Source organism: Panthera tigris, chromosome C1 (assembly GCF_018350195.1).
Source record: "Panthera tigris isolate Pti1 chromosome C1, P.tigris_Pti1_mat1.1, whole genome shotgun sequence".
Taxonomy (NCBI): domain Eukaryota; kingdom Metazoa; phylum Chordata; class Mammalia; order Carnivora; family Felidae; genus Panthera; species Panthera tigris.
The window spans coordinates 58855198-58880318 of record NC_056667.1 but is presented as its reverse complement, the minus strand read 5'-3'; the positions used below and the strand labels follow the sequence as shown (position 1 = coordinate 58880318).

At 36.0% G+C, this 25121-nt stretch overlaps 1 protein-coding gene across 7 annotated transcripts in view; it reads left to right on the top strand.

Annotated features, from left to right (window-relative positions):
• Positions 1-25121, top strand: part of NEGR1 (neuronal growth regulator 1) — an 836662-nt gene that overhangs the window by 590612 nt on the left and 220929 nt on the right. The gene's annotated exons all lie outside the window — the stretch shown is intronic.

Here is a 25121-nt window from a genome sequence, read left to right as displayed (position 1 = left end):
TCAGCTCAGCAGTCACAAAAAATGACATGCTAACTGTCAATGGCTGCTTCCTCTGCTACCCTGGGAATGGCGCAGACTTTAATTGCCAAGGTCTTCCTCTAATAAAAGGAGAATAAAAAGAGTTTCATTTTCCTTTGGTCAAATAAGGATGCATTCTTGTCCCGTGAGGAAGAGGAGCGAGAGTAATGGGCAGTTTACCAGCTTAATGAACCTCTATGTGATGCTCCAAGAGCTGTTCAAACATGTCCACATGACACCCAAAAAGATTTTCTTACCAGGAAGAAACATTTGGCTAAATCCAACTAAAATAATGATTTTAACAGTTACTGCTTAGTATGTTTAAAAAAAACTGATAAAAGGAGAAAAAAAAAGTAAAAAAACAAAACAAAACTTTTCAGTCCTTTTGGAAAAGAGGGGAGAAGAGTAAACTGATGGATTAGATAGAATCCATTGGTACTTTTCATATACACTGATAATAACATTAATATCTAAAATTTATTCAGTGACTAAACCATACAAAGCATTGTTCTAAACACTGAACATTTATGAAGACTTTGCAATCTACTGTAACACTTATTTTATAGGTATGAAAACTAACAGTAGGAGAGTTAGTTAGACTCAATACTATGCCCAAAGTCACAAAGTTAGTGGGTGTAAGGAGGGATTTGAACCCAGAGAGTCTGTCTCGTTTGGGAAGCTGTGCCCTTAATCATTTTGCTATAATAAATTCAAAGGTAAAGGATGGGTTTTAGTAAAAGCTTCATTAAACAATGCATTGTTGATACACCTTATTCTGGCTTCCTCTTGCCCTCAACAGAATTATGCAATAAAAGAAAATTTTCTTTAAGACTCTCAGTCATTTTTCTGTACTGTATTTTTTCCCACTTAGCTCTCTCACCAGACACCAAAGCATAACATTGGGTCTAGAATCCAGACCTCCTGAACCCATCCAGTCCACTATGTCACCAGATTGTAACACTGATTTTTCTATCTGGCACCATATTTCTGGAATTATTATTCACATTTTCAGTTGTGTGCATGTCACAGACTTTGGTTTTATTGCATAGTTACACAGAAGAGCTTAATTCATTACCATGTTTTAGAAACCAGCTTTTACTGTCATTGTGGCAGTTTGCATTGAATTACTCAAAACATTCTAAATTGACTTTTCAACTCACAACAGTCACATCTGAAAACTAAACCTTTGTAATTCTAGCCTTAAACCTACCAAGGAAAAAATTAGATTTTGGCATTTGGTCAAATTCTATTTACTCAATACACAGTTCCCACCTTTTCTGTTAGGGGACACTTAACACGGGTGAAGTGTGCTGCCTTCCTGTCCATGCCTGTTCTGGTTTCTTTTGCCTCATGGAGTTCAGTTTATGACCATAAATAATAATATTTTCCTATAGAAAGGTATATACGATAATCATATTAGAAATGTTAATACCTGACCCAGTATTTGTTAATGCCTACAGAGGGATGCCTTCAGAATACAGGATATTGGTTTGTTAAATATGAGGTCATGAGACATTTTTCTATAGGCTCTTGTAGCTGGGAAATAATAGAATGGCTTCAGTAGCAAAATAAATCTTAATTCAGAATGTGGTTTACAATGCAACTTAAGAAAAAAAAAGTTCAAAATCACACTTTAAAGAAGGATGAAATGCAGAACTTATTCAGCCCTGTCTGCCGAACTTTTTCTGGTATGTTAAACCTTTGAAGTAATAACAAGAACTATACTTTGGCATAAATTTACAGAACAAAAGGAGAGCGAGCTTTTACTACTGAGTAGGTATATTGCTAGAAGAAGGATTTGTAGTAAATCCCAACATAATTGCGATTCGGGCTTGAAATATTTCACCATGGATGCAGTGCTTGTGCCTGTGAAAGGCTTGAATGGCATTTCCAAAGATAAACACTGCTTATTCTATGCCCCAATCAAAATAAAAGGTCTGCAGTAACAGATCCAGAGTGGATGTTAGTATGTTTCATTTTTTAACACTGATTGAGTGCCTAAGCTTTGGCTTCTAAAAGAACTGACTGTTCCATTTCCATGGTGGGTTTTTTTCCACACTTTGCAATCAAAGGTAGACAAATAAAACCTCCTCAAGGCTTTCTTAGCATGTGGCTTCCATAAAGGAATTATTTATGGTTTGAGATCCATGCTTTTAATGCAAATGAGTATTGTCAGGAGTGGTCTTGAGAATCCCAAAAAAGTATTTTAACTATTTTCAGAACAGGAAAATGACATAAAAGATAAGACCATTGTTTGGAAGTAGATTGCAAATAATGTACTTGAGTGACTGAGAGGTTTAGATAATCAGATTCCCTGAAGCATTAAGTTTTATTTGTGCATTCACATTGAGGAGCAATGTTGGTGTTTAATCTAAGTACAGAGTAAGATGAAATGAGACTGATGGCTGATGAACTGTTAACTTCTTGAAGGCAGGGTCTATCTCCGGTTTATCCCAAACTGTATCCCAAATACCCAATCATAATCTGTAAAATAAACATATTTAATATTTTAAGAAATAAGTGAACCTTGTATTAGAATTTGGGCTCTATCTTATAAGTGCCAAGATACCCCACAGAGGTTCAAATAAAATAAAAAATGAAATAAAATAATAAAATGCATACCTTAGCAGAGGATAACTAGGGTCTTAAGAGGTATGGAACACACATTCTAGAAGGTATAGTTGCAATAATTGGAAATATTTTGCCCAGAGGAACAAAGATCAAGAAGCTATAATTGGTCTTCAGATATATGAAGTTCTACTCAATGAAAAGAAGAATAAAAGGGGCACCTGGGTGGCTCAGTCGCCTGAGCATCCGACTTCAGCTCAGGTCATGATCTCGCGTTCCTGAGTTCGAGCCCCACATTGGACTCTGTGCTGACAGCTTGGAGCCTAAAGCCTGCTTTGGATTCTGTGTCTCCCTCTCTCTCTGCCCTTCCCCGACTCATGTTCTGTCCCTCTCTGTGTCTTAAAAAATAAAATAAAAAACGTTAAAAAAAAATAAGAAAAGAAAAGAAGAATAAAAATCTATGTAGTTCCAAAGGAAATAATAGGAACCAATGGATAATAGTTTAAGGAAGAGCAGTGGAGCTTAATTTAAGGGGGAAAATATTTTTAAATTAGTGTTGTCTAACATTTGGAACAAACTGCATACTGTGAGTGGGTACTACATTACTGCAAGTATTCCAACAAAGTTGAATGTGCATTCCTCAAAGGCAAGAACCATGTTGTATCCCTTGCTCTATACATATCTATCACGTGGTAAGATTCAATCCTATGTTATAGAATGAACATAGCACAGGCTAATAGAAATCTCTCAGGGATAGCATAGTCCTGCTCATTTTCCCCTTATTTAATCTATACATCCATTTTGTTTGCAGAAGCCCCTATAATTTGAAGTCAGTGGGAAGTACATTGAACTGAAGAATTAAACTAAAGCAATCCATAATTTTGTCCCCAGACGGACAAGATGGATGAAGATTGTGTGTAAAAGAAACTATTATTTTAGAAAAATTAGTGCTCTTATTAGAGAATATTATACTTTTTACTTCCTAAGTATCCCTCATTTATCACATGAAAGTTAGCTTATTTTAAAGTGTTTCATATATTGTCATGAATGATTTAACTTTGCAAATAGCTTTCGTAAATATTTGATATGCTGTTATTAAATTTTCTTTTGCTGACCTAACCTTTTGACAGTTATTTTACTTTGGCCTGATCTTGTTGGATTTAAGTCATTTCCACGTTTGGATAGTCATTCCAAAGAAAGATTTGATAGAAAATGTATGTTTATACCTTCTTATTAAAGGTTATCTATCCTAGAAACTCACATTTTTCTAGATAAAGTAAGTCCAAATGGCAGGCTACTATTCTGCTGCAATAATAGGATCAACTTAAACAGATCAAGAGGAAAGAGTGTCAGAAACACAAAGAGACATTTTGTACAATATACCCTAACCTTGCCAGGGAGATAGGATCTTTTTTCTTTTCCCGTAAGAGGCCAAATAACATGAGGCAAGGTTTTGATTGATAGTGAGAAAAAAACCATTGAATTCTCACAAGGTTTCATTTTAAATTATGTTCAAAGGCAGTATAATTGATTTAATATTATTTATTTTAGTAAAAATAACAGATTTGACACACATCTACCTCATTTCTTTTCTGAATTCACACCGAAATTACCAAAAATAAAAAAAAAGAATAAAAAACAAAACAAACAAAAAACAACAAAAAGCACTATATGCATAAAGAACCTGAAAAAATTCACAGTAGTGTTGGTGAGAAAGGGGAATCAGTGGCGAACTGGAAATTATGAGGAAATCTTAGAAGGTAATAATTAGACATTAAAAAATGAAGTAGAAAAGAATGCAATAGCAAATACATGGATAGGAGCCATTGTTTCCAAGTTCAGAACCATTATGTGCCAATTTCAGAAGTAAGTCTTCTGGCAATCATCAAGATAATTATGAAAGAACTACTTTTAGAACAGGGAGAGTGGGACTCCATTCTTTCATACCACTTGCTTTCATTTAGCATATACTTAAAACCTAACTATTGTATTCCAAAAGAATTTTTTGCATAGAGTAAACTTATGATGTGGATGTGAGGAATCTGAGATGAAGAGTAGTCTTTGAAAATGCTTGATGTCAACAGAAGAAATGAAGAACACACACACACAAAAGGCCATCTGTACTGAAGTGAGAAATGCACTGGAGTTCTCCACTAATAAACTAAAATGTACTCTTATTTTGACAATTAAGGGTCTCAGCATGTGTAACATGCATCCTGAAAGGGAAGGGGCCAGTCAGTGTGTAGTCAGTATTCCCTCTTGTATGGATCGCACAGTTGTCTCAAGAAAGGAGTTACCTTTCAACACAGAAGTCTGATAGAGAAATAGATGACTGATACACCTTCAGAGAAAACCTATGATTGCTACCGAGGTAAATAAACCTAGTCCTTTAATAATATGCATGTACAACTAGGAAAGCAATACTTGCGTCCTAGAATTCCATACAAGCCAAACTGTCAATCATGTGTGAAGGCAAAATGGAGACATTTTCAAATTGGTAAAGACACAGAGTTTAGCTCAGTTTCTCAATGAGGTTCTCCAGTAAAATTGTAAAAGACTACAACAAATAAGATGACATGCGATAAATTCAAAAGTGACAACTGAGTGTACTGGCAGAAGCAAAGAAAATTCAAAAGTAATTAAATGGAATTCTAGTAGACTGGCATTTTGGAATTTCTTCTAGGAGTATGGGTTTAATAATAGCAAAACACAATTTCCTTTTGTAATTAAGAATATTTATCTATTCCTAAAATTGCAAGGATTGGTTTTGTTGACATTAAGTTACTAGACTTAGCATATAGGCAAAGAAGACTTAATTATAGATAATAAAGTAATAAGCATGTTACAAACATTGACAATATAACATGATAACATGATAAGAACTAAAATGTAGGAAAGTGAGAAGAAATAAGGATTAATTTCCAATCTATTAATCTTTCATGCTCCAGACTGAATATGTGTAATTTAAGTATGATCAGCAAAAATAATGTACTATTTTAAGTTATATGAGCAGCCACTATAAAAAACTCAAAATCAAAACTGCCAAAAGCAATTAATTCCAGAGAGCACGCAGATAGTACTGGGTAGCGATGCTTGGATATTTTTTGAGGTGTTATAGATGAAAATTTTGTCATGTGCAGATATTATTTTAATAAAGTTGAATTATTTTTTTAATTTTGTTAATGTTTATTTTTGAGAGAAAGAGAGAGAGAGAGGGAGGGAGAACGAGTGGGGGAGGGGCAGTGAGAGATGGAGACACAGAATCCCAAGCAGGCTCTAGGCTCTAAGCTGTTAGCACAGAGCCCGACACAGGTTTCGAACCCACAAGCTGTGAGATCATGACCTGAGCCGAAGTCGGACGTTTTACTGACTCGAGCCACCCAGGCGCTCCTAAAATTGAATTAGTTCTAATTCTTTTTAAAAAGTAAACTATGGGATATTGAAGAATTTCAAATGAAGATAATTTTTATAGAAATGTTTTAAATGTGTTTTCCATTTCTACTTTCTAATAAAATAGTTATATATTCTTAATGCGTATTTTCTGAGGTTATAAAGATGATCACATCTGTGTTGTAATTTACCCTATTCAAAGTACTGATGTACATAGCAAATATGTGACATACCTATTATTAAGAATCTAATGTTTCAGATGAAAAAACTGAGACTCCAAATTCTTAAATGTCTTGGTTTTTCACAATCAGGGCCTCAGCTAGCCTGTATGGCAACTTTGAGTCAACTAGAAAAAAGCACCTTCTCTGGGCAAGTACAGCCCTGAGGATATTATGTTCCCTACGCGGAAGAATATTTTGGTACAAAAAGTGTCCTCTTTCCTGATGGAGGGAACCCAATTCCAGGACTCACAATTTGGCTCTTGAAGAACAGAATGGACTTTAAGACCCCTTGTTCTCTTGTATGGGCACCTTTGTGTAACACTCAAACCACCTGATTGTGGTTGCCCTAGTCAAATAACACTAAGAATTGAAAAAAAAATTTTTTTTGTCTTTTTATAAACTGAACTCAGAGAAGTTAAATACTTAAAAAGGGTCCAGTGGCTAGTAAGTGATAAAGCTGAATGCCAGTAATGATCTTCCAACATCAAGTCCAGTAAGCTCTCCAAGAAGTCACTTCCTCCACTTTATCTGATTGGGCCAAGCCTGTTATATCAAATCAAAGATTTATTAGCCTTCACATGTTAACCTTTAAATGTCTCTTTATTAAATGAGAATTACTTCACATTTTGGTTTTGCTGAAAAGCTAGTTTGAGTAATAATTTTGTGGCCTACGGTAATATTTTCACGTTTACTGTCAAGTATAAAACAAATTAAAATAGCATATCTCCAGAAGCCTGTAGTTCTCTAAAGACTTTAGCTTTCAAAGTTCTTTTAAAATTGCTCAAATAAATGTATATTTTGGTAGATACCGTGGTTAATTTTGTATTTTCTAATTGCTTATTATGATTTTACTAATTATTCAGTAGCCCTACAAATGACATTAGAGTCCTCATCTTAAAAACGTTCTGCCCAGAAGAAAAAGAGATTACATGTATGAGACAGAGTTACAATAGCCACCATTTGCCATAATAAACAATTCAGCAGCTCTTTAACACATGGCCCATTTTAAGCAGTTGAGAAGTCTGGCACATTCAGAGAGGCATTTGGCACAGTTTTGAAAATGCAGGTCTTTGAATTCTTTAATGAAAAAAGAAAATAAAAGAAAAAATGTAGCTTATTCCTCCCCACATAAAATGATAATTATTGCCAAATTAATGAATAATCCATGAAGCAAGTAGGCATCACAAAGTTCATTTAATTAAGAATTTAGTTATATACTCACTTTTCTCTTAAAAACATTAAATGTATGACAATCTCTATGCATCAAGCACTGTGCTGAGTATTGTGGATCAATTCCTGCCCCCAAGGAGCTCACTCTCTAATATAAAGTGAAACACATAAAAGAACTGTCAGTACAATCGAAGTGTGCAAATGACATTATGTATGCATAGAGTGAGAAGCAATTATGCTTTGGATGGTGCTGTGCAGGGACCGTGGAAGGAAATGACATTTGAATTGTGACTGAAAAGATTAGGTATCTGGTAGAGAAAGAAAGAATGTCTAGCCATGGGACTTTGGACAAGTCACTGAACCTGTTCTGGTTAATGTTACTACACAAGAGTACAAGAATATATGGTTTTCAGCCATAGTGTTGTAGTTATTAATTTAGTTCTAAATCTAGCTACAGAGTTTTCTTTATTGTGAAGCACTTGTTAAGCATTCCAAATAGTTTGTTGTAACAAACTTCCTCCTCATTATCTATGACCAAAGGAGGCAAACCACCAGGGACATCAAACCATCAAAGCTGGCATATGTAAAGTTCATGGCCAGTCTCCCCAGCCTGCTTTTTGTAAGCTTGTTTTCTTACTTGTTGGCATCTGCTCCCTTCTCCTGCCAGACCCTAATGCTGCCTTTCTTTTTTATCATTGCCATTATTAAAACCCTCTTTCCTGAAAGATCTTCTTGTTCCTAAATTAGTTTCTTCGTGTTGTACATTTGTCATGAGAACAAAACTGAGTGTTTCTTGCTGAATATGGTAGCAAAACCAGACATCTTTGGTGACTAGTAGCTTGGTTTTATAGTAACATAAATCAATGTGTATATTAATGTTATTTATTAGTGTAATGTTTAGAGCTAATGTATTTGATTCACCAAAGAACAGATGTTTGGCAGAGAATTTTATTTTACTCTTGATCTCCAGACTTTTTCCAACACTTATTACAGTTTTTGTAAAGGTCGAGATAGAATCCCTTTGAACCATTGTTAGAGCCCATTCCCGGAGATGGTTCCTGTGAAGAAACATGAGGTTTTGTTTGCCTTTTAAAGAATTCACTAGTTCTTTATACTATTGTGATTCACTGTCTGAGTGTAAAGCTATTTCAAGACATTCTTTGTGGACTGCTGTTTCAGATCTCCTTTATCAAACTACAGTGGCCCATGGGGTTCCTTGCTCAATACTCTTGAATCTTTCTATATTCTGTGTGACAAATCCTCGCTATTATTTTTGAAGCGAACAGTTTTATTGGATATCTATGTAGCAATATTATGACCTCGGGGCCAATTTGGGGACACCAATTTCGTGTGTTAATAAATGAATTAGAAACATGACACAATTGTTTGGAAAATCCAGGTCATATCTTCCCCAAGAACCTAACCAAATATGTCTAGATAACTAAGACACAGGTTTTCCTTAAATTGTCAATAAGCTCAAACCACCAAATTTTCTCCTTTATGAGGAGAATTCCCTGTATGTCAGGGCTATAGAAGCTAATTAATAAAAAAAAAAAAGAAAAACTTTCATGATTTCAGTAATAGAAAAAGCCTAAAACATCTTTAATCCAACCTCTCACTTTATAGATAAACCCAGGCTCAGAGAGGTTAAGAGATACTTTCCTATACCAGAAGCGGTAAAGGGACCAGGAGAACTGCTTTGCCTTCTAATGGGAAATTCTTCCTTTTCACCACACCATTAGGATTTTAAGGGTAATAATTCCATTTTTATGTTAATGCACTGCATGTTTGAATTAGGCAATGCACCTAATTGGGAGGGTGGGGCATGGGGATAGATTTGGAATCAATCAGGCTAGAGTGAGAACTCAGTTGTGGTTCTTAAATACTTGGAAGTTAGGCCAGCTTCATTTACTTCCTTCACTTTTTTTTTTATTATTTTTTTTAACGTTTATTTATTTTTGAGACAGAGAGAGACAGAGTATGAATGGGGGAGGGTCAGAGAGAGGGAGACACAGAATCCGAAACAGGCTCCAGGCTCCGAGCTGTCAGCACAGAGCCCAACGCGGGGCTCGAACTCACAAACCGCGAGATCATGACCTGAGCCGAAGTCGGACGCCCAACCGACTGAGCCACCCAGGCGCCCCAATTCCTTCACTTTTTAAATTGGAGAAAATCCCTGGGTTGTGTATGGTGTTAAGTGAGATATGATGTATAGGGTTCCTAGCTTAGAATTCAGTGTACAGTAAGCACTTCAAATAGACGATAATGTTAATATGTGTAATAATAGTGGTACTTGATGTTACTAAACTGGAGTTTGGTAGCGTAGCTGCTCAGGAGACCATGGGGTAGGAATTAAATCACAGTGCTTTGTAAGAAACCATTATGGCAGTTTTTGCTTTTCCTTTGTGGCACCTCTCACAACTTTACTTAAATGATCATTTATATAATAATTTCCTCAGTGCCTTCTACACATACAGAAGGACAAGGATTTCTCTGTCTTATTTGCCATTATACTCCTCAAGCCACTAGCACAGTGCCTGGCAAACAGGCAGTACCTGTGGGTATTATTATCCTTAAAAAAAAAATGCTGAAATGGCAGAGGAAGAATGGATGGGAGGAAGAGGGTTTTTGGAAATCCTTGCTCTGGCTACAACTGCAAAGCTATGTTCTACTGTCAAGGAAAGTAGTAGAGAGGAATTAGAATTAGTGTTTGTGAGACCTTCCCCAGCCCCTGAAAAAGCAAGAATTGGTATTTCACCAGATACCCTCTAAGTCAGGGCTGCGAGACTGCTTTGTGATAGAGCTGCTCTACTTGTTACCTCTGCAAAATGGAGAGTCGACGTTTGTATGCATTTGATGGGAAATTCCCAACACTAAAGAATCATTCACTTTAGGAAGAACGGGAGTCCACAAATACCCTAAATTTGGAGGTAAATATATTTGCTTAAATGTTTTTTATGTAATTTTCATTTAAGTAATCTATTACTTTAAAGTCTAATATAAGGCTTTTGGCTATGGATGGTCCTATTTCCATATTCATCCCTGTTTAGTACATTTGGTCTCATCACCACTGTGCTTCAAATACATCAATACACAGGGCCCTAAAATGAACTGTCCCTGTATATGCTGGAATTTTTTTTTTTTTTTGCTTAAGATATTACTTCAACTTTCTGTAAGCTTCTTAATAGCTCAGAACATCACTATAATTTCTTTTAAACCTCCCACTTCGGCAATTAGTTCTGGACTCTGCCAAAATGAAGACACTTAATAAATGCTTCTTGAATAAATGAATACGAGCACACATAATACATTCTCCGAATGGAATTAAAAGTGTGTAGCTTTGACTCCATAGGAGGAGTTTCAACTGGATACAGTCAGAACACCACTGAAAATTCAGTTGACAAGTATGCAAATTCAAATGTATATAGACCAGCTGTGTTGCACCATTACTAGAACTCCAGCACTGAGCCTCATGATATAAAATGTATTCATTTCTCCATCACCATTTATCTAGGAAATTTTTTTTACAGAATACTTAGTATTCTATCATTGAACTCATGTGTTAGAAAATCCCCTCCCAAATTTATGTATTCTTTGAAAACCAACACCCCATAATGTCAAAATTTTATTTATGTTCGGAATATATCCACTTGTATTAAAAGTATCACTTGTCATCTCTGTCAGAATGGATTCAGAAATTATCTATCACTTGACCTATTTGATATTAACCTCCCATAAATCTTGAATTCTATCTCATAGCTGGCACTGCCTTTCCACACCCCACTGAAAATGTTCAGGGTACAGAATAAGCACTTTCAAGAACAGATACTGGAGAGATGCCTGGGTGGCTCTGTTGGTTAAACATCCTACTCTTGATTTCAGCTCAGGTCATGATCTCACGGTTTGTGAGTTTGAGCCCCACATTGCTGTCAGCACAGAGTCTGCTTCAGATTCTCTCTCCCTCACTGTCTGCCCTTCCCTGGCTCATGCTTTCTATCTTAAAATAAATTAATTAATTAAAAATTATTTAAAAAACAGATAGTGGACAAAGGAATGGAGTTAATTCTGAGTAGAGTCATAACTGTATTTGTGATTTATTTTCTAGTAGACCTTACTTTTTTAAAGACTTAATTTTTAGAGGAGTTTTAGGTTTACAACATAGAGAGGAAGATAGAGAGAGGTCTTATATGTCCCCTCCTCCAACACATGCAAATCATGCCAATTATCAACATCACTCACCAGAATATTATATTTGTTGCCAAGGATGAACCTTACATTAACATATCATAATCACTCAAACTACAGTTTATTTTAGGGTTCACTCTTGGTGTGGTACATTCTATACATTTGGACACAAGTATAAGGACCTACATCCATCATTATAATATCAGGCAAAGTGTTTTCACTGTTGTAAAAATCCTCTATGCTCCATCTGCCCATGTCTACGCCCACCCCACACTTATAGATCATTTATAGATTATAGATTATATATAGATTATATAGATCTATAGATCTATAGATTATAGATTATATAGATTATAGATCACTGATCATTTTGTTTCTACAGTTTTGCCTTATACAAAATGACCTGTAGTTGGAATCATAAAGTATGCAGCCTTTTCAGATTGGCTTCTTACACTTAGTAATATGTATGTAAGGTTCCTCCATGTCTTTTCCTGGCTTGACCGCTCATTTATTTTTAGCACTGTATGTATGCAGTTTATCTATTCCCCTACTTAAGAGCTTCTTGGTTGCTTCCAAACACTGGCAATTATGAATAAAGCTGCTGTAAACATCCATGTGCAGGTTTTTGTGTGGACATAAATTTTGAATTCCTTTAGGTAAATAAAAAGGAACTTGATTGCTGGGACTCACGGTTAAGAGTAGGTTTCATTTTGAAAGAAACCACCCAGGTGCCTTCCAAAGTGGCTGTGTGGTGATGCATTCCCACCAGTATATGTAGGAGAGCTGCCGTTGGTCTACATTCTCACCGGCATTTAATGCTGTCCTTGTTGTCAGTGTTCTGGATTTTGGCCATTCTAATAGGAGTATAATGGTATCTCCTTGTTGTTTTAATTTGCATTTCCCTGGTGATGTATGATGCGGGACATCTTTTCATTGCTTATTTAATCTCTATGGGCTTGTATACTTAAAGTGGGTTTCTCATAGTAGAAAGACTTGTGTTTTGTGATCCACTCTGACAATCTCTGTCCTTCAATTGCTATATTTAGACACTGAAATTCCAAGTAATTATAGTTGACACTTCACAGGTAATGTGAGTACCATATAATAACAAAATATCCTAATTCATTCCCCTTATCCCTCATATCATTGCTGTCATTCATTTCATTTATATATATGCATACATAAGCATATATGTGTATAATATACATAAGCTTAAACAATTGAATACATTGTTGATATCAATTTAAACAAATTTTCTGGTAGATCAATTAAAAATATGAAAGTTAAAACTTTTTATTTTACTTTCACTTATTCCTCCTTTGGTATTCTTCCTTTCTTTATGTAGATCCAAGTTCATAAAACTGTATTATTTTATTTACATGTGTTTATTCTGAAGAACTTTCTTAGCATTTCCACTTCTCTGCTTACATTGCCCATCTGTTCGTCCATGCTGTCTATTTTATCCACTAGAGCTCTTAACATATTAATCATAGTTGTTTTAACCCAATCAGACAATTTTAGCCTCCTTGCCATGTCTGGTTCTGATGCTTGCAAATTGTGTTGCTGCCTTTCTGTATGTTTTGTTATGTTTGTTTGGTTGGTTTTGTTAGCTGGGCGTGGTGGATAAAAGGAACTTCTATAAAAAGGCTTTCAGTAATATGGTGGTGAGGTGTGGGCAGAGGGGAAGTGCTCTATAGTCTTATGATGAGGTCTCAGTCTTTTAGTGATTCTATGCCACTGAACTGTGAACTTTCCAAGTCTTTTTAATCCCCCTTTGGTGGGACAGGGTGGCTAGAGTGGGCTGGAATTGGGTATTTCCCTTACCCTAGTAAATGAAGATCCCATAATGCCCCCAGCAGGTTAGGCTTTAATTCACTAGTTTCCCCATAAGGGCAGACCTTGTTGAGAATGAGTGCTCTGGCATGATTTCCAAATGGCTCTTTGTCCCCTCCTACTGGAAGCCCAAAGAGATTTTTCTCAAATATTTGGGGCAGGAATGTGGTTGAATTCCTGGTGGTAAATCTCACAATATTGTGGGTACCCCACCATGACTATGTCCCTCTTTAGTTTTTAACCCTCAGAGTTGTTTCCACTGAACCTCTAGCAATTTGTCAATTATAGTTTAGGTTTTCCTACCTGTGTCCCTGGTCGTCTGGGTGGTTTTGATGGGGTTTCAGAGTGATGGGGTTCCAGAACCAACAGCCAAGAAAGAATTTTTGAAGATGCCTTTGATGCAAAAAAGGTGTTTTTATTGAAGCACGGGGACAGGACCCACATGCAAAAAAAAAAAAAAAAAAAAAAGTTGCACTGGGGTTGTGAAGAGTGGTTATATACCATGGAGTTGGGGAAGATAAAGTCAAGAGGAAGTTTCTTAAAAGGATTTCATATGCTAAAGAAGACTCAGATTACTGGAGGCTTGAGGTTGTTTTTTCCTTTAATAAAGCATTAACATTAAGACAGTAGGGAGTTTTTGGAGAAATGTTATACTGTCTTTGCCTCAAGTATTTGTCAATGGCTGCAGGTTATAAGGAAATTTAATTTTACCTGGCATTTCCTTCTTGCCTTTGTTCCCCACTTTACTATGGAGGGGTGGCTGATGTTGGGGCTATAGGTTTCTGGAGACTAAGCTATTGATAAGATTGCTTTTTTCTTGTAATTTACTAAGGTATTTGTAAACTGATGGAGACTGGGGTCTTGCATGACTGTAGTGTCTGTCAGTTAACTATTCCTTTTCCTGTTCCCTTGTTCTTGGGCAGCCAGGAGTGCCTGGGGAATGTCACACACATCCCACCTTGGGGATGGGTATGCTAGCTTATGTTTTGCTCTCAACTTTCCTTATGCTCCCTCGTCAGTTTCTACTGGTGAGTCTGTGCTCCTGTAGGTTGGGATTGCCTTTGGGATCCTGTCTGTCTTGCCATTCTAAGGCAAAACTGTTTTTCCTATGTCCTCCCCCATTTTAGAATCCAAAATGAGTTGTTGCTCAATCTGTTCATCTTGTCACTCACTATTAGGATTAAATGGTAACTTCCAAGCTCCTTACATGCAGAACCTGAAACTAGAAGTCCTAGACTTTCTTTTTGGGGGGCTAGTGTTATGTTTAGAGAAAATCTGTGTAGAAATTATTGAAAGTCCCTATATATCTCCTCTATGTCTTCTACCACCAGTTTCCTCTATTATCAGCATCTAGCATTAGTGTAACAAATAAATAAAATCATTGATAAGTTGATAAACCAATATTGATACATTCACATTAGCAAAGTCCATAGTTTACATAGGGTTTACTTTGTGAGGAGAGAGCATAAGGCAAGCTGACATGCTGAAAACCCCTCCTCCCCAAGTTGGGATATGTGTGACATTCTTCAGGCACTCCTGGCTGCCCAAGAACAAAGTTAAGGGGGAAAACAAATGGTTAACTGATAGAGTCACAGTCATGCAGGACCTGAGTCTCTATCGGTTTACAAGTGTCTTAGTAACTTACAAGAAAAAGGCAGTCTTATCAATAGCCTAATCTTCAGAAACCCACAGACTCAATTTCCTGGAGCCCCAACATTACCTTCCCCTCCATGGTGATGTGGGAAACAAAAGCAAGAAGGAAATGGCAAATAAAATTAAATTTCCTTATAACCTGTAGCCCATTGACAAATACTTGAGGCAACACAGAGCATAACATTTCTCCAGGAACTCCCTACAGTCTTAATGTTAATGCTTTACTAAAGGAAAAAACAACCTTAGCTTACAATAGCTAGGCCTCCAATATCTTAGAAGTCCTTTTTAGCATATGAAAGTCCTTTCAGAGGACTCCTTTTAGACTTTACCTCTCCCAACTTCATCCTAGATAATCAGTCACTCTTCACAACCCCAGTGCAGCTTTTTTTTTTTTTTTTTTTTTTTTTTTGCATGTGGGTCCTGTCCCCTTGCTTTAATAAAATCACCTCTTTGCACCAGAGACATCTCAAGAATCCTTTCTTGGCTGTCAGCTTCAGACCCCCAGCACTCCACAACCTCATGACTCTTGATATTATACATATTATGGATTTTGGCAAATGCCTAATGTCATGTATCTACCATTACAGTGTAGTACAGAATAGTTTCACTGCCCTAAAGATGCCCTGTGCTTCACCTAATCATCTCTTCCCCTGAACCCTTGGCAACTACTGATTTGTTTTTTACTATCTCCATATTTTTATCTTTTCAATAATGTCTTATAATTGAAATCATGCCCTATGTAGTCTTTTCAGACTGACTTCTTTCACTTAGTATGTGTTCAATGTTCCCTCATGTCTTTTCATATCTTGATAGCTCACCTCTCTCAAGTGCTAAATAATATCCAGACATATTTATATAATGATTTTTTCCACTAACAAAAGGAGCTATCTCAGGTGTCATGTAGTAGAAAGAATAGGACATTGGAGCTTTATAGCCATGTGTTTGTTTTTGTTTTTGTTTTTAATTTTTGATGTTTATTTATTTTTGAGAGAATGAGAGAGAGAGAGTGGGGGAGGGGCAGAGACAGAATCCAAAGCAAGCTCCAGGCCCTGAGCTGTCAGCACAGACTGAGCCACCCAGGTGCCCCCCTTTTTTTATAATGTTTATTTATTTATTGAAGCTCCTGGGTGGTCAGTTAAGCGTCCAACTTTGTCTCACGTCAGGATCTCGGGGTTCATGAGTTTGAGACCCCATTGGGTGCTCCACTCTCAGCACAGAGCCCACTTCAGATCCTTGTCTCCCTTGCTCTCTGCCACTCCCCCATTCACATGTGCGCACATAAGAGTGTTCTCTCTCTCTCTCTCTCTCTCTCTCAAAAATAAGTAAAATCATTTAAAAATAAATAAAGAAATACATGTTTATTTATTTATTTATAAAGAGAGCACACACCTGTGTGTATGAGTGGAAGGGGGCAGAGAGAGGGTGAAAGAGAGAATCCCAAGCAGTCTCGAGTTGTTGTCAGCACAGAACCTGACCTGGGGCTTGATCTCACCAACCGTAAAATCATAACCTGAGGTGAAATCAAGAGTCCAAAACTTAACCCACTGTGCCACCCAGGCACCCCACAGCCATGGGTGTTACAAGTGGCTCTGTAATGTTTTTTAGCTGTGAGCTTGGGCAGTTCACTAAATATCTCAAAAGAGAGCTTTGTCATCTCTTAAGTGAAAACATCATTTACCTTGACATGGCCATGATAAGAAAATAACATATAAAGCCTTGGAAAGTAATGCTGGCAACAAAGGAGGCAGCTGCTATGGTGATCACAGAAGTAGGTGCAACATGCTTGGCATACAAGAACATTGTCTTTCCAGTGATAAAGGTCTACTTTGATAAATATCACTTATTTCATAAATACCGATAGACCAGTACAATAATGATTAGTAATCAGATAAGATGTATAGTCAATTGACAAAAAAATACAATACATGAAAACTACAGGGCTTTGATCTAATACAGAGAAATGGGCAGCAAATAAAGGATGAATGAGATGGAGAAAGAATCTATTTAATCCATCTAGTTGGACAGGAATTTCTGAAATGGAAAGTTTTTTTTAAGTTGTCAGTGTAACTTTCAGTTTCAAGAAAGAAAAGTTGGTACACATGAATATTATACTTCAGAAATATTTTAAAGTTACTTCATATTTACCAAGTGTATGTATATAAGATGGCTTCATAAACACTCCAGAGAATGTCTTAGTTACATCAAAGACTGCAGATTAAAAGGAGAATCAAGAGTTACAGAATCACAGATTGTATTTACAGCTACCATTGTCATTTTTTAATCTTTCAGCCTTTTATTAAGATTATAGTAAGTTATGAGCCTGAAAACAGAAAAATTGAAGAAAGCAAATTATTTTTAGCATTAATATCTATTTTATTTTGTATTTGAGATACCTAAGACAGAGCCTTGAATTCCAAGACCTGGCATCAACTAATTTACTTTGCTGGGGTAGGGGGAATCTCCATGAATCAGTGAATTCCTGTTTCTGCCAAAGTGACTTAAAATATTGAGTTTAGAGAGAAGGAGATAACTGACCAAAAATAAGACCATAATACAAAACCTATGATGATTAGAACAGGGGCTAGCAAATGTTTTCCGCAAAGGGAAAAACAGTAAATATTTTAGCCTTCTTGGGCCCTATGTTGTCTATTATAACTACTCAAAATGATATTTTGTAGTGTATAAATAGCCACAGATAATATATATACTATACATATATTCATATGCAGATGGATATGGTATATTTCAATAAAATTTTATTTATAAATACCATTGGATATATTGATTTGACTGTAGTTTGCTGACTTCTTGGCTAGAAAATGAGAAAAAGAGTGGAATTAACCTGAAAACATTTTATTCAGATTACAAACTGAAATGACTAATCACACTATTCTTTTTTTTTTTTTTACCAAAGACTGACAGATTGTGTTAAGAATGATACAAATTCACATTATGACAGTGCAAATAATGAATGATTATATGTGTGAGAAGAAATATTTTTCTAAAGAAGTATTTCTTGAATATTTGGTAGAAATAATACGCTGTTGTGTGTTGAAAGAATGCTGAGGAAGAATTCAGGTTTTGGAATTGGAATTGGACATACCTTGATTTTTAATATTAACTATCGTTTATGGGTTATATGGCCTTGGTTATGTTACTTAACTTTTTTGCACCTTAGTTTCCCTATTTATAAAATACAAATAAATCCTACTCATAAAATTATTGTATATAATAAGAAAAAGACCTTGCATAAAGCACTTAATATAAATCCTGAAATGTACTAGGGGCACTCAAGGAACTTATAGTTAATTATTTACTAGTTGGGGGATGAACTTCAACGTAAAAAGTTGAAAAAAAAAGTAGTAATAGTACCTTATGTGAAATCATGAGGGTTAAATAAGATAATGTATGAAACACTTAAACAGTTGGCACAGTGCATGGGACCTAGTAAGTGTTCAATTAATATTAGCTGCTGCCATCATTGTTACTATTAATGTACAAGATGTATACATTCATAAGTGGGCTCAAGATGTGCAGGACAGAGTGTAATAAATGCTGTGACAGAGATATTGAAGTTAAATCTGATTGGGGTAATCAGAAAAGGATTCATTTGATCTGTCTGGTAGAATGAATTATATTTCAGTTAGAGGAGCTGGAAGAAATTAAAGATAAAACAAAGAAAAGCAGGGATGTGATAGGCATGTGCAGAGTGAGAGCTAACTTAATATGATGCCATTTGTAGAATCTACACATTTCTTATTCAGATCTCAAAGCAACCCAAGATGGACATTATTATACATAATTTGTAGAAAAACAATCTGGATTCAAAGGATTTAAAGCCTTTCCTAAGGACACACAAGTAATATGCTCATCCTAGAATTGAACTCCTATCATTCCTCCCCTACAGCCAGTCAGTGCTATTATCACTTTGCTATACAAACTCTCTAAAAGCAAGTAGAGTTTAGTGGTGGCTTCCTCCCTTTTATTTAGATCAATTGTTAATCTGTTTATATTTTTTATTTATTTTTATATTTCACATTTCATTCATTAATCATAAATATTTATATCCTTGAATTTCATTTCCTTCTTCATTCAGAAAATATCTTTGAACACCTCTCATGTGCCAGGCACTATTCTAGGCGAAGGCAAACATCAGTAAAGAAAACAGATAAAAATATTTGTTACATAGTTATGGGGTTATGTTTGTTTTTACTTTTTGAAAATTATTTCTAAGAATGAGGTAAGAATTTATTATCAAAACACTGTTGGGGTGTCTGGGTGGATCAGTTGGTTGAGCATCCAACTCTTGGTTTCTGCTCAGGTCATGATCTCACAGTTTCCTGAGTTTGAGCCCTGCATTTGGCTCTGTGCTGGCAACTCAGAGCCTGCTTGAGATTCTCTCTCTCTCCCTCTCTCTCTGCCCCTCCCCTGCTCACGCTGTCTCTGCCTCTCTTAAAATAGGTAAACTTTAAAAATTTAAAAAAAAAAAACTGCTAATACTTCCCTCAGAGAAAGGCACAAATTCATTTGTTACCTAATTATCGTTCTATTCTCCTAAATAAAGGTTTTAAAAAAACTGATCTCAAAGTTATTAGAAAGCAAAATGATATCTCCATATGGTTGATATTATCTATTTTTAAATTTGTTTTTTTTTTTGTAATGTTTATTTATTTTTGAGAGAGAGACAGAGCATGAGTGAGGGAGGAGCAGAGAGAGAGGGAGACACGGAATCAGAAGCAGGCTCCAGGCTCTGAGCTGTCAGCACAGAGCCTGACGCAGTGCTTGAAGTCACCAACCGTGAGATCTTGACCTGAACCCAAGGTGGTCCCGACTGAGCCACCCAGGCGCCCCATAAATTTGTTTTTTGACACTAAAAATCACAACTGTATAGTAATGACACTGTATTTATTTTAACCAAATTTTAGAAAAAAGCAACTGCAAGAATAAAGCTTTATTGGTAGAAAGTTTTCTTCCTGGAAAAATATTGAAGGCCAGAAAGAAAAAAAGTACTCTATAAGCAAGCATCAGGGAGAAAACTTTCATGATCTTGTCTTAATAACTGCAATACAAATACAGGATTCATTTATGATAAGACAGACACAAGTTTCCATTTCCAAATTTGTTATTTCTGCATTTATATCTTCACAGGTTCACAATGCTCTTTAAAATGTGAAACTTGTGCAAGCTAGTTTTAAGGCCTAGAGATAAAGATTCAGCTTCCATGGAACAGCTGGATCTAATTAGAAACCAAAGTTCTGATTCCACTTGATCTGATTTCCCCATCTGTATGGAGTCATTACACCATAAATAGTGCGAGCTAAAACTTCCAGTTCAAACCAGGAAGGAACTGGCAATCACAGCTCCTGTTATGCAGGGGTCACTGAAATTTCTGTCTAACATCACAGCATTTCCATATGGGCCGACTTAATCATTTAGAGCTTTTCCAGCAATAAATGAATAAGGGAGAAATAATTTTTTTAATGCCATGCATCTATTCATTTATTTTAATTTGGAGGTACTTCAAAATCTGAAGTGTTAGACTTAATATTAAAATATTCTCTAGTATACTTTCATAGGCACTCATTTTTGTTTCATGTTTTGTGTGTCAGAGTATAATAGTCCCTATGTTGTCTCTCTTGTTTCTCATAAATTAAGTGTTTAATGGACTTATAGAATAAACAAATTATATAAAAGAGATCATCTTTTGCCAAATACATCATTTTGGAAATGTGGAGATTAAAGATGCAAAAAGTTGTCCAAATTGTCTTCTCTTCACACACAGGGTGTATAAGAGTGAAGCCACAGACGTCTGAGTTCTCAACTAGCACCCATCTCAGTATTCAAACTGGCTGGACCAACAAACCCTTCCAGGGAAAACCTAACATGTCTCCACATTTATAGTCTGGCTTCTTCTTATTGTTTAATACAAGTTCCCCATAGGTTTTACACATCAGAGTATAAAGATAATAAGAATACTCATTTAAAAATAATCACTGCTGGGACGCCTGGGTGGCTCAGTCAGTTGACCATCCGACTTTGGCTCAGGTCATGATCTTGCAGTTTGTGAGTTCAAGCCCCACGTCGGGCTCTGAGCTGATGGCTCAGAGCCTGGAGCGTACTTCAGATTCTGTCTCCCCTTCTCTGTGCCCCTCCCATGCTCATGCTCTGTCTCTCTCTCTCAATAATTAATAAACGTTAAAAATTAAATAATAAAATAAAAATAATCACTGCCAACATTTTGAATTTTATATTTCCATGTATTTTGTGCGTCTAGTTTTGTGCCCTTCCCATTTTAATATATTTTATCCTGTTCCCAGGTAATTAATCAATCTTCACGAACATGCTTATTAATGGCCAAATGGTATCTTATCAAGGTGTACCACAATTTAAAACTTGTTTTATTGTTTGATAGGTTGTTTCCACTTTGGTTATATAATAATACTATCCCTGTGCATTGCCCTTCTGTCTGTCTTTTTTATGTCCTTAGGATAAATTATTTGAATTGGAATTCTTGGGTTATAAGATATACATTTTAAGCCTTCTGATATCTGTTGCCAAATTCCTTCTGAAAAGGCTGTACCAGTTTACAGTTATACTCTCAGGATATGAAGGTTTTGTTTTTCTGCACACACAATTAACCTAATATTTTAAGGTTTGGTAGGTAAAATACAACATCTGATTTCAATTTACAATGATTAAAAGCGAAATCGGACACTTTTCACATGGTTCTAGGGCATTTCTACCTATATAAAAATAACTACCGTGATAAAATTAAGAAACCATGGACAAGGAAAGGAATAATCAATTTCAGCTGAGGATCAGAGAAAGCATTTAGTCAGAGTCTAGAAAGCACTATTAGAAAATCATTTGAGGTATGGAACTGAAGGGAAAAAATAAATCGAAGAAATGAAACAAGAGTGTGGTGTCATCAAAGGAAGGTAATGGTGAAAACTGAACATGGCAGAGATATATACTGAACAAACCAGAGAAAGACAAGTACAAGTTTTGGGTGTGCCATCCTGTGAGTAATTGACAGGAAGGATTGTGGGTCTGGGCATTACAGGTTCACAGAAAAACAAACCAAGAAACAAGAAACAATCTACCAAGTTCTGTGATTGAATCATGTCTCCAGATTTGGAAAGGACCTCTGGAGATGCTCTAGCTCAACTGTACAGGGTACACATGAAGAAATTGAGCACTTATATGTTTTACCTAGGGTCTCATCTTGTTTTAAAAAGCCAGAAATAGCATTCAGGTCTTGTAATTCCCTGTTTAATGCTCTTTACACAATTTTACAGGATTAAACGTCTTCAAGCAAACAGAGGTGTAATGTTACGTTTGTCCCTTGGATGAATCATTTAACTTCTCTGAGACACAGTTTCCTCATCTTTAAAATGAGAAGACAGGATCCAGTTAACATGAATATTATTTGCTTTTATAAAAATTGTTGGATTTCACCTGTTTGACATTCAAGTTCTTTCTTTTTTAAACCATGCTAATCTTACTTTAATATTATTTTTTGTGTGATTTCTTGCATACATACACTTTTAGATAGCTGAACCCCTTTCTTCTTCCCTGTGGTCAGGTAATTCAGAAACTGCTCTAGTTTTTGTTTTAAATTGAATTTTCTGAACAACATTGTTTCTTGGCCAAGATGATTTATAAGGTATTTTAGCCCCCAAAGCATTATTTTAAGAAAGTTATAAACAACTGTGAATGGGGACAGTGCCAGTTGACTACATATTTTTATGGCTCAAGAAAAACTAGTAGGATATATTAAATAATATTTTTCATTGGAATTAAGAGAATTCTCCATTGCTTTCCCTTATATATGTTTTTACCTTCTTTCCTTCCTGCATATGTTTTTATGGATAATATTTGAAGCAGCTATGACATAACAATTTGATTTTCATGGAAATATATCAGTGGCGTGGCCACATGCATAAAGTACTAAGTGTAGATACTATCACAAGCCAGGTTGTTTGATGTTTGTAGGTATGACATGACTGTCATAGATCAGTGTATGGTTTTAATAAGGCTGAGGTCATACATTCAATTCCTGTTCTTTCGTTCTCTTTCACCCCTAGCTGCAAGTACTAATATTAGTCGCAAAGATGAATAAAGGAGAAAGTGTAGAAGACTCAATATAAATCTATCTGTACCACAGGGAAACTAACAAATGAACAAAAGCTCACACATGGGTCATTGAATAGTCATTGGAGCTTGTCAGGGGAAGGAGGAAGAAAAAAGGAAAATGGCTCATAGGTAGTTCATCTACTAACACAGAACCAAAGTCCTTCTTCAATGTGACCTCAAATGTTTATTGTGAGAAAATGACAATTTCTTCGCCAAGTATGATATAAGTAAAATTGTGAGAAAGACGTATAGCCCTCCTTCCATACCAGAGATGAGGCCAATGCAAATTCTGGGGATTTAGTGGAATTTTAGAGGAATTTGGAATATTTGAAAGTCATTTGTAAGTCTGTAAGTTTTCATCAACACCTGGGTTAGAGAAGAATTACTGCATACAAGCATTTAGAAACTCTACAAAATGAATCAACGTTTCCGGTTGGTTCCCAAAGACAGAAATGATGGGCAAAGAAATTGACCTATGGCTTAGACTTGGGACTGCTTAGAGCAGATGAAGAATAACTGGTGGTGAATCCGGGTCCTGAACGCACTTGGTGTAACATAGAGAATTCTGTTGGTTTTACCAAATTGGATAAAGAAACTTATTCCTCTGCACATCTTTTTAAATAAAGCTAATTTAACATGGCTAGAGCCAACACATTCTAGACACTTAGATTATTTTCCTTGGGTGCCTGGGTGGCTCAGTCACTTAAGTGTCCGACTTCACATCAGGTCATGATCTCAAGGTTCATGAGTTCGAGCCCCATGTTGGGCTCTGTGGTGGGAACTCAGAGCCTGAAGCCTGCTTCAGATTCTGTGTCTCCCTCTTTTTTCTACCCCTCCCCCACTCATGCTCTGTCTTTCTCTGTCTCTCAAAAATAAGTAAAAACATTAAAAAACATTTTTTAAAAGATTATTTTCCTTAAAGTGAAATACCATGTTCATAGCTAACTAGTTTCTTCATATATTCACTCATAGTCTGTATCTGTAATAATAATTAGTACAGATATTATTACGTGGAAGGACAGTATTTTAAGTTAGAAACATGAATTCAGTAGTATGTAAGTTGTTCTGTTTTGGTCTCATTCACAACCTTTCAATATTTCTGATGAAAGCCCATAAAGATTTTTCTCAGTAATGCAGCCGCACAGCAGATCAGCTTTTTCTCTGAGATTCAGATATTACCTCTGGTCAAGGACAAACAGACTCAGTTATGCCTCACTTTGAAATAATATATGTATTTTTAAACATAAAGAGAGAAGCCATTTTTCAAATGCATAGTGCCCATTAATTATACTATCATACCGAACAGATTGCCTGCTATCTGTTACACACATAACTTCTGAGAGCCAGGATGAAACAATGTGTTAGGTCTGACCTAAAATCGATCTTTCTCTTAATCATCATCGTTCTATAGTTCTCAGGGAAAAAAAAATCAGTTAATTTCTTGATACTTCTGGCAGATTTTCCTAAGTAATGAGGATTGAGGTCAATTATACTACAGTTAAATTTCTAGTATGTGATCCTCTTCCAGAAGAGATATTATGCCAGTTCGGGGCCACCTACCAGTTTAGGTCTACTATCCCTTAGGAGACCATAGAGAATAAAATGAAATGCTGTTGAAAAGATTAATTTTCAACATTCATGTATAAAATGTGTGTGCATTTACACACACACACACACACACACACACACACACACTGTTGGAAATGGCCAAAGAATCCATCCTCTGGAAAGACCAAAATATTGTGATGGTAAACTTTCACATTTGGGAGCAAAGTGCCAATACTATTTCCATTTCTGTAAGGCAGTGGGAGCAGTAGAGGAGCGGGATAACATTCTGAGAAGTAATTTTTCTTTCCTAAGAATGTTACAATCCAAAAATACCTGTCTAGGGTTCATGACCTATGCAGGTCAAGGCAGCCAACCAGTGATTAAATATGGAACTTCCCA